The sequence below is a fragment of the Pseudochaenichthys georgianus genome, unplaced genomic scaffold (assembly GCF_902827115.2).
Source record: "Pseudochaenichthys georgianus unplaced genomic scaffold, fPseGeo1.2 scaffold_434_arrow_ctg1, whole genome shotgun sequence".
Taxonomy (NCBI): Eukaryota; Metazoa; Chordata; class Actinopteri; order Perciformes; family Channichthyidae; genus Pseudochaenichthys; species Pseudochaenichthys georgianus.
This window is the reverse complement of record NW_027262999.1, coordinates 164,102-174,808: the sequence shown is the minus strand read 5'-3', so window position 1 is coordinate 174,808 and position 10,707 is coordinate 164,102.

Here is a 10,707-nt window from a genome sequence, read left to right as displayed (position 1 = left end):
TAAACAATGAGCATTTTTACCAGATCCGCGACAGATTTTAGTTTGGGTATTTGGTCCCTGAAACAGGTTCTGAAAGAAAGCAGCTGGCCAGGGAAGCTGGCGGCGATGTCCCGACTGTAGTGCTCTCTAAGCCGCTGGGCAGCTTGGTGTAAATCCTCATCCTTTGCTTGCAGTAGTGTGTTGGGGTGAATTGCCTCAAACATGTTCACAGTTGCATTTAAGCTGGTGAATCTTTGGGACAGTTGCTGGATGATTATATCGAGACATGCATTGAAAACGCTCACCCGAAAGTTGCTCTCTGCGTCAGTGAGGCGGCTGTCTTCAGAAAGTTCATCAAAGTGTCTCTTAACTTTCCTGGCCCTGGTTGTTTCAAACTGTGTTTGACTTCCCCATTTAGTAGCCAGGGCAAGAGTGGCGGACTTCGCCTCATCAAATTGTCCCCTATACTCCACCAAAACACTGATGGCATTTTGCAGTAGAGTAGATGCTTTGAGAATATCCGCGTCTTTTGCTTGCAGTAACTGTGAAGCACAATTTATGCTTTCCAAAATCTTGGTCTGCATGTTGACCAAAAATAGAAATCGAAATGTGCTTATGGCATTCTTGAGTGCACTTGCTTCATTGCGCTCATCCTTTTTGTCACTGGTAAGGGATATTTTGACGAGGGCTTTTATAATGTCTCCATATCTGTGCCTTAACGCAACAAGCGCATCATGGCGAGATGACCAGCGAGTGGGACATAAGCGTTTTAATGTGATAGTTCTGCTCTCTGGCGTCATTAACTCACTGAGCAATGCCCATCGTTTGATACTGTGACCAAAAAAGTTGTAGAGCGTCTCAGTGTCATAGAACTGCTTCACTCCAGGGACATTTTTAACAGAGTCGTTGAGTGCTAGGTTGAGATTATGAGCAGCGCAATGAACATAGTGAGCAACAGAGGCGGATTTAGGATTGTAGGAGATCCGGGGCTTAGCCCAGGAGTTGTTGGGGGGGGGGGGGGGTGCAGGGGTAAAGTGCTATTTTTTTTACAAGTGGGGGGTGGACCAAACATCCTTTAGGGGGGGTCGTCAACTCCTCTAGGGGGGTCCGGGGGCATGCTCCCCCGGGAAGATTTTTTTTTTTTTTTAAATATTGAAGTTAAAAGCATCAATCTAGTGCACTTTGAGAGCAACATTAACCCTACCTTAATAATACCTTAAAGGGGACATATCATGCTATATTTGAACAATACATTGTAGGGCCATACCTATATAAAGTATATAAATAGTTTTTCTTTCAAAATACCAAACAGATCCTGCATTTTAGCCATGCCTCATTTCGCTCTATTTGCTCTTTCCAGCTCTGTTTTTGCAGGGGGCTGATTCTGTGAGCTGCACCTGACCACGCCACCCTGCAGGAGAGGGGCGAGTGCTTTGAGATCAGCTGCTGGGCTGCAGCGGGGAGAAGAGGGGGATAAAAAGAGATCTCCGTCCTCCGTGTTTTATTCTTATATTATTATTATATAGAGTCGTTATTCATTTGTTTTAAAGCTCAATAAATAACAAAGAAGACCTTTGACCGGCACTTTTCTAATTTTGTCCGGAAGATTTAAACTTTAACGGACATGTTGACCGGCGAAATAAAAATCTAACTGAAACTCTGCCGCACGGTCCCCTCGTTCCTTGGAAGAGCCAGAGAGGAGGGTGTTTGTCATCTGCTGGTGGACTACCGGAGAGGATTACAGCGAGGGAGGGATTGCATTGCTTCCCTCGGGGAGGGAGAAAAAGAGCCAGAGCGTAGTATAAAGCAGTGTTTCTCAAACTTTTTCATACCAAGGACCACTTAACCAATACAAAAACACTCGCGGACCACCTAGCTCCACAAATATCCAAAAACACATCTTTTTTTACAAATCGCCTGAAAATGGTACAAACAAGTGGCCACATTTGTGATGAAGGTGTTTATCTGGGCTATATCATGCAATCAAAAGTGAAACTTAAGCTCGCTCCATTGCGGAGATATTCCCGCGAGAGTGCGGAAAACTTAAATTTATTTATTTATTTCAAATGTGAAATGTTACCAATATACGCACGGACCACTAGGGGGCGCTCACGGACCACCAGTGGTCCGCGGACCACACTTTGAGAAGCACTGGTATAAAGGGCAACCATGCGCGGGAAGTCTTCTTCGCTACTTTTGTGGCAGACTACTGCGCCACTTACAGGCCTGGCATATGTACTACAGCGTCTCCAGCGCAATGGCCGGCCGTGGCCCAACCCCACATTCCCCTGATATGTGGAGAATTTACCAATAAGCGGAGCACCACTTCTGTGACGTAGAAAATAATTCAAGATCAGTCTGTATCAGATCCGTTGCAGCCCCGTTTTTAGAGATTTGGGTATGGAGGAAAAGAGAGAGGGTTGTGTTTTCTGACACTTGGTGAGTTACCTGGAACACCGGGGACTAGGGGTGCAATGGTTCACAGAAGTCACGGTGCGGTTCGTACCTCGGTTTGGGGGTCACGGTTCGGTACAACAAGAAAAAGCAAATAAAAGTCCCAAATGCATAATTCCAGGTTTGTTGTCATTTACTTTTGAACAGTAGTGCAAGTTTCAGTTTCAAAATAAGGAACTCTGACATTTTGAATAATTAACTGTATTAAACAGTTAAAAACAAACCACAAACAGCACCACACACACTCAGATGGCCATATTATCTATAATGGCTGATGTCAAACAAAAAGGTTTCATCAAGCTGTAAAACTAAAAAGAATGTCTTGAAAATATGACATCATAAATAATAAGAAAGTGTTTCAAGAGCGCAAAGTCATTGAAAAAAGATGCCAAAAGCTTCCGTTATTTATTTTGGTCTCTCGGCTCTCATGTCTATTGGTTTATTCAAAACAGCGGGGATCAGCTGTTGAACTGCTGTTGTCTTTTGCCGGGCTCCGGTGATTAGCAAATCTGGGTGATGCCTTCTGATGTGATTTAGCATGTTTGGCATTAGCATACCGCACCGCTATCGAACAACGCCGACACACCGTCCTCTTCCGATCCACTGCGCATTGCTTATCGTTTTATAGATCTATTCTCATCCACCATCTTTGTTTGTGACGTAAAGAGTATAAGAGTCACGTTTCTGAATCGGGCACTCTGAGTGGATGCAGTCACAGCCAATCGGATTCAGAGTGTTGCCTGTCAGTTCCATTGCCTGTCAGTTCCGTTGCTATGGTTCAGTTGTTATGTGTACTGAAACGAGAGCCAGTATAATTCCACGCGCGAAAACAAAATAAAAATTGGAATACGTTATTTTAGTGTCTTAAAAGTAGACTGAGGTATGAAGGGTTAACGTTACATCTTAGGATAATTTGTAGTCATGTTCTGTATACATACTAACATATAAGGGTATTGACTTAGTGTGGTTTATCTTTTTGTCGCTGCTTTTAATTTAAACTGAACTGTTATGTTCATCAGTAAAGTGGAACTTCTGTGTGAACTATTCATATCTTAAACTGCACTGTAACTTTTTATTCATGTATTTTTTCTTTTAATGTTTCTTTTATTATCTTTTACTGTTTTTAATTGCCTTTGTCTGAATGTCTTTCATTTTTGTAAAGCACCTTGAATTGACTTGTGTTGAAAGGTGCTATATAAATAAACTTGCCTTGCCTTGGTTACTCCATGTTTACTAGCTATAAGATTAACGTTACAGTACATCACTCTTTTTCACTTCTTACTCAGTCAGCCAGAGTGCAGATATCACCATTAGATTCACAAACCTGAAACATCATCCATGTCTTCACTGCTGGTGATGACATTGTTGTCAGCTGCTGATACTGCTGCTGCTGCAGCTTGTGGCGCCTGCTTCGATGAAAATTACTTTCTAATATCCATAACTTTATAGGCTATTAGCTTAAAACTCGTCAGGCACTAGGAAGGATCACTTCTTCTTCATGGAAGGGAAGGCTACGCAGTACGCAGGCTAATGTCCCGCAGCGGCTGCCTCTCTGGTGGACTCCGGTACTGCACATTACTCCCGAGACATTTAAAGGGAAATGGAAACACTTTTCAAACTGCTTTCCATGCGACAATATTACCATTAGGAAATGTATTTATCTAGTCTATTTCCAATGTAAACGATCGAGATACGCGAATTTACTTTTTGAAATACGTGCCTAATGACCATGGGCGCTTCCATTGCTCCGGGACTTTTTCAGTGACGTCACTGACTGGCTTCCTGGGCCAAAGCTCAATAACAAACAACATGGCGTGCAATGCACCAGTAGTTTACATTACAAGAAAACGGTCGTCGTCAGGAGTTTATTGTATTGTCCCAGGCTGCACAAATGGATTTTATACAAAGAAGGAAGAAGTACATTTCCATAGGCTGCCACTAAAGGATGAGAAGCTGCTCAAAGTCCAGTCTGGATGCCTGGTTCAATACAAAACATTGGATTTGAAGCCAGGATCTGTTCCCACAATATTCGATTTCTCAACGTATGCAGTCGGGAACACCGACCGTCCCAGCACGTCGGCCGCGCAAGACAATGACAGTGTCAACAAACGTGAAGTTTGAGCCACCAAACGAGTTGCTTCAGCTGCCGAGAGAGAGGTAAATATTGCAGCACTACCAGATTACTAGCTCACACATGTATTTACTGACACAGTGTGACCTTATTAATTAACGCAATCGCGTCCAAACTAAATGGTAGCTATTATTCTGACGCACAATAGAGAATTGGGGGTGTTCTATAGCTCAACTAATTAAACTGGCATACACACGCTCATCTGTCGAAAACAGCCCTAAAAAGGCTAGTATTGCTATCAATGGATGGTATTGCAGGACCCAGAGCGCACGGAGCACAGAGCGGACAGCAGATAACGGAATTGCAGTTGTGTATTGCTTATAGATTATCAGAACATTTCAAAGGGGACACAGCCCCATTGGATATTAACCTATGGATTAACTACATCATCGTTTTTATCGTTGTAATGCCATTGAAGACCAGTTTAGACCAGACAATGAGGAAGGTAAGCCGTTAGCCTGGCGTATGTTAGTACCTAGCGCCACTTGTTTTGATGTACGTTTTTGTGGTTAACCTCGCGAGTTTGTATCTTTCAGTGTTGAGGTGGGCACCGTTAGATTCTGTGTCTCCTTGCGATCATAAACGATGTGTTGGATGTGCGGCTAGGATAAGTAATAAGGGAGCTAGGAGTGATTTTCGGTGCAGTAATAGGTTAGCATTTTCGCTCTGGGCTAATTCAGAGGCTCACTGTTAGCATTGTGTTTTTTTAATTTTTTTATTCCGGATCGTATGCCACTCTATTCGACCGAATCGGTTCCTAAGCATAGGCCATGGGATGCCTGGTAACTGTAGATGCTTCCACATCAATGTCATCTCCCGACGAATAGTCAAATTCATCGTTCAAAACGTCGATCTCATTGCAAAATTCCTCCATCGCTGCCATATCTGCTACGTTGTGTTGACTTCTGGTGGAGCGAAAACACAGCCAGTGACGTCACCATTTGGGACTCCCCTAATGGCGGCGGCCTGGTCCCGGAATTCCCCACCCGGCCGGCGGATAATTAATTTTCTTTTGGCGAGTAATATCATATACAATAGATATTACGATCAATATCCATTGTAAAATGAATAAACTACCGGAATATTATAACTGTAATTGGTGTTTCCTTTCCCCTTTTTTTTTTTTTTAAGTGAAACATCCGGGGCTTTTCAGAAAACATCCGGGGCTTGAGCCCAAGTAGCCACCCCCTAGCGCCGCCTCTGGTGAGCAAGGGGCTCCTTCTCCGCTATTCTTGCTTGCACGCCTGAATACACACCACTCATATTAGCCGCCCCATCATAGCCCTGTCCGCGACATTTAGACAGATCTAATCCGTTTTTCTCTATAGAACCAAGGATTTTGTTTTCAAACTCTGAAGCTGATGAACCTTCAGTCACTTCAAAACCCAAAAAGACTTCATTGATCTGTACATCTGTTGCAATATCCATGTCGTTCTTAACAACAGTTATGTAACGGTAAACTTGACTCAACTGGTCTATCTTTGACACATCTTGCGTTGTGTCCATGATGACGGAATAAAATGGGGCTTCGTTTATTTCATCAATGATGTCAGCTTTCACACGTTGAGATAATATGTAAATAATCTCATCTTGAATCTGGTGACTGAGGTATTTCACTGACCCTTCTGGTCGGTTGATTAGCTCTTTCAAAACAGGGTCGTAGCGAGCCAATAATTCTATTATTGACAAAAAGTTGCCAGCTTTTCGCTGACCTAGAACCTCTCGATGGCCCCTGAATGCCAAGTTGCTTGAAGCTAGAGTGAGAGTTACATTAACAATGCGCTCCATGACCTGTCTCCAAAATTGGGCAGCATTACGCACATTCCTCTCCATGTCAGCATCTATTGTGCCGTTGGTTTTCCACTGCTCATATACTATGCATGCACCAAGGTGTATTTGAGTGGATTCATGCCTCTCAATTTTTGTAGAAAGATGTTTCCAGTCTTTTATTCCGTTTACCCATGCATTGTTGTAGAACGGTGCGTTTCGGTTGGCAAAAAGCCAGCAAGGCTCACAGTAGCAGCAGTCCAATTTTGGGGAATAGCACATCCAGCTGCGTGGAAATTTCATCCCAACTTTAGTGGTGGAGGTGTAATAGCTTTCTGAAAAGCAACGGTTATCCTTGTCTTTGGGAAATGGACCTTTGGGTTTGCATGGGCCCATTTTAAGGATATATCTTTTGATATTGGCGTCCTCAATGTTTTCAAAATAGTTTGCCCGATCAGTCGGAAAACGCTCCAGAGGATAATTGCAGGACACATCATGATCCGTGTTCTGAGTTTCACCCGTAGGCGTAGCGTGAGGAGGAGACCTGTTGCTGCTTTCATTCCCAGTGTCCAGTACTTCTTCACCTTGCGGCGCAGCAGGTAAGGAGCCGGAGGGGGAGGGGTGCGGCTGGTCAAGCGTCAGGCCTGGCTCTCTAGACGAGCAGCTAGCAGCTGCTTTGTCGTCCCTATTATCACTACAGCCGAGAGACAGAAAAGGAAATAAGCTAGGCGGCCGAGCTACACGAAGCAAGTAACAACAACCATATGATATCAACATTTGCCACAAACTCACACTTTCTTGTTGACAGTGTGTGTCCGTGATTGTAGCCTACCTGTACATCTGGCTAACCCCCGCTAACGTTGTTGGCGGGCTGGGGCTCGGGAATGAAACACCGCTGGCAGTGGCAACAACTTCAGGTTCATCTCCCGCAGGAGGAGGAGTAGGGCGAAAAAAGTATCCATCTAGCTTGGACAATTTGGCCTTTTGGTCCTCCTTTTTATCTTTTTCTTTGCGTTTTGTTGCTCCACTTTTGTGTTTATAGCTGCTCATGCTTAGGCAGTGCTCTGTTGAATGACAAGTGATTGATGATGACGTTGACGTTCATTTACGTATGATGTTGATGGACGGCTGTTGATGACGATTTTACCCAAAAATACATTTGGAGACAATAGAAGGGATTCACTTGCAATTTTTCATGTTTTAATGTTAAATGTGAGTGTGAAAATAGCAGCACAAGTTCAACTCATATTATAGGCTACAATGCTTTATACCTAATATGACCACGAACGTCAGTGCACTCAGTGGCGCGAGGCAGCAGGGCCCGCCGGCGAATATCTCGGGGGCGGAGCCTTCTGCCTCGGCGACGGGCCCCCATTGGGTCCCGGGCCCGGGGAGCCCTGCCCCTACAGCCCCCCCTGAAGCTCCGCCCCTGGACAGACGGGAGGATAAGGGAGGGGAGGGTGATTACCTAAGTGTCACAATTCACATGTTATGTCACGTTTGTAGTTTTGTCTGTGTTGGTGTTTTTCTTGTCTTTGGGTTTCCTGTCTTATTGTGTAAAGTGTTCACCCCCGTTTCCTGCCTGTCTGCTTTCTGTCTGTTTCCCTCCCTGATTACCCGATTGTGTTCACCTGTTGTCCTTGTGTTTCTCCTCCCCTGCCCGGCTGTTTCTCGTTGTCATGATTACCCCTTCTTGTATTTAGTCTTGTCCCTTTCTGTGTTCAGTGTTGGGTCATTGTTTGTTGGTGACTGAGTTCACCGGTGAGTGTTCCGTATCTCGGCATTATCTTTATAATAAAGGGTTTCTCTTAAGTTATCTGCATTTGGGTCCTGCTTCCTTCACTCGACCGTGACACTAAGAGTGACTGACAACATTTCATTAGCTTCATTGTTTTATCCTTTTATTCCATTTATTAGTGCGAATGCTGTTTACAGCATTCCACTATAGTTCTTCAAATCTTTATTAGTGTGAATGCTGTTTACACCATTCCACTATAGTTCTTCAAATCTTTATTCTTCCCTTTATTTCAGCCAATACTTTGGCACTCCATAACTTCAGCTTATTTTCAGCTACAGAAACCATTCAAATATTAAACTATTCAGCCTGTTCAGGAATCGATGGGAAACCTTCAACTTTTTAAAAATATTTCATATTTTTTGAAATATTCAGCTTTTTAAACTCATTTTTTAACATTGAAGTCAATGGGAGATGCCTTCAAATCCTGTTTTCCTACACTTTCCGCCAAATGCTACTCCTTCCACATAATTTCAGCTAGACACTTCATTCTAACTTTCAAATGATCACAAGACCTTCAGCTATTCAATTCCTTTTCAGATTTTTGATATCTTTTAAACTTTTTGAGATATTGAATTTAGTTTGGAGCTTAGCAGAGAGGCCTTTTTCAGATTTTAACATTAGAGTGGATGGAGCAGCTCGTTAACTCTAGAGTGCTTTGATCTCAAAACAGAGTGCAGCAGTGCCTGAAATTCTCCCCCAAAAATATTTTAATCTTGCCATAACTCCCAAACTCTACACTCCTCAGACATATCTTTTCATGAAAAACGTTGGAAAATCTCTCCTTGAGGGCATGAAGAGAGAAAAAGTCCAGCTAGCTCCCAATTGATTGCCATGTTAAATTGTTCTGGATCTTTCTTCAGAGCAGAGAGAAGTACACTTTAGACAAACTGCTCCCATCTCCACATTTTACACACAAACCCCCCCAAAAAAACATATGGGGGTTCCCTGATGCTCACGGTCTGGTCATTTTTTTATAAGAGCCATAGTTTTTGAACAGGTGGCAAAATTGTCAGATATAATCCCCAATGTATTTTTATGTGACTCAGTGCTGCAGTTGGTTGTCATGGTGTTGCTGGGCAGATTGGAGCCTCACACAGGTGAGTCACATCATCCAATCAGAGCAGACACCATGGAAACCTTTGATCTCTGGGTTTACACACACAGGTGTTTGTAAACATTCAATCACTACTACTTTTTTTACATTTAATATCTTTATTTAACTCCTTCAGCCTAATTTCAGCTGCAGGCACCATTCAAATATCAAACTAATCAGCCTTTTCAAGACATTATGGGAAACTTTCAACTTTTTCAAAATATGTCATACTTTTTAAAATATTCAGCTTTTCAAAGTCTTTTTTTAACATGGAAGTTATTGCAATGCATTTGAGCTGTAACAATTCACACACACACACACACACACACACACACACACACACACACACACACACACACACACACACACACACACACACACACACACACACACACACACACACACACACACACACACACACACACACACACACACACACACACACACACACACACACACACACACACACACACACACACACACACCAGGCTTCTACGGGCAGGGCGTCCCATAGACCTTCATAGACCACGTGATCAACAACAATGGCCGACCTTCGTGTTATTCTCGGTGGAAAATGCTTATTTTAAGGTTCATTTGGCCATTAAAATGCGTTTTGATGTCATTTTATGCGAGCAATGAGTTTTTATTTCTGATTATTTGTGCAGTACATGTACATGATGTTTAGTTTGCTAGTTATGACGAAGATTACTTCATGAATGTGTACACATTCATGGTTGCTAACGTTTTTTTGGTGGAAATGTGTTTTTTCATAGCATTCGTCAGGAACTGAATTTCAAAATAAAAATAACCGGAAACAGACGTAGGCATTTCGAGTGATTACCCAAGATCCTCAGCTACGCTGTTTTAGCCGCAATGCATGCTGGGATTTGGTGTTTATATGATATGAAATCCGGAAAACATTTTAAAAGAATAAAATAATACTTAATTCCGAGTGCTCTTGCTTTTCTCTTTGAAAGTCATCACATAACGGCATTGTAATACACGGTTCGGCTGCATTACATATTACAGATCTGCCGTAGTTCTTTATTTAGAGAGCCCTGATGAGAAGACCTTTGGAAAAACTGAAGAAATGCCGCCGAAACTGAATACTTGACGTGGATCATAAATATATCAACAATTAAACAACATCTTCAATTTCTCTTCACACAATACGTCTCCTTGCAGTATCAACACTAATTCGGCTGACTTTTACATTTGATATAATTCATAGATAGGTTATATTTACACCATAACGGTGCACAGCTGATATAAAAGGACTTGTAGTTTTTAAAGATATTACTGATTTGGATTGGATTGAATTTTGAATGTAAGAATGTAAATACTGAGTCTGAAATAGCATAGCAATATGCTGTAAAATTATGTGAAAGCATGAATAAAACTACACATCTTCAGATGTTGTACATACAAGTGTCCTACACTAATAATACAAAGTTATTATGGCTGTGTGTACCTTGTGTGCACCGC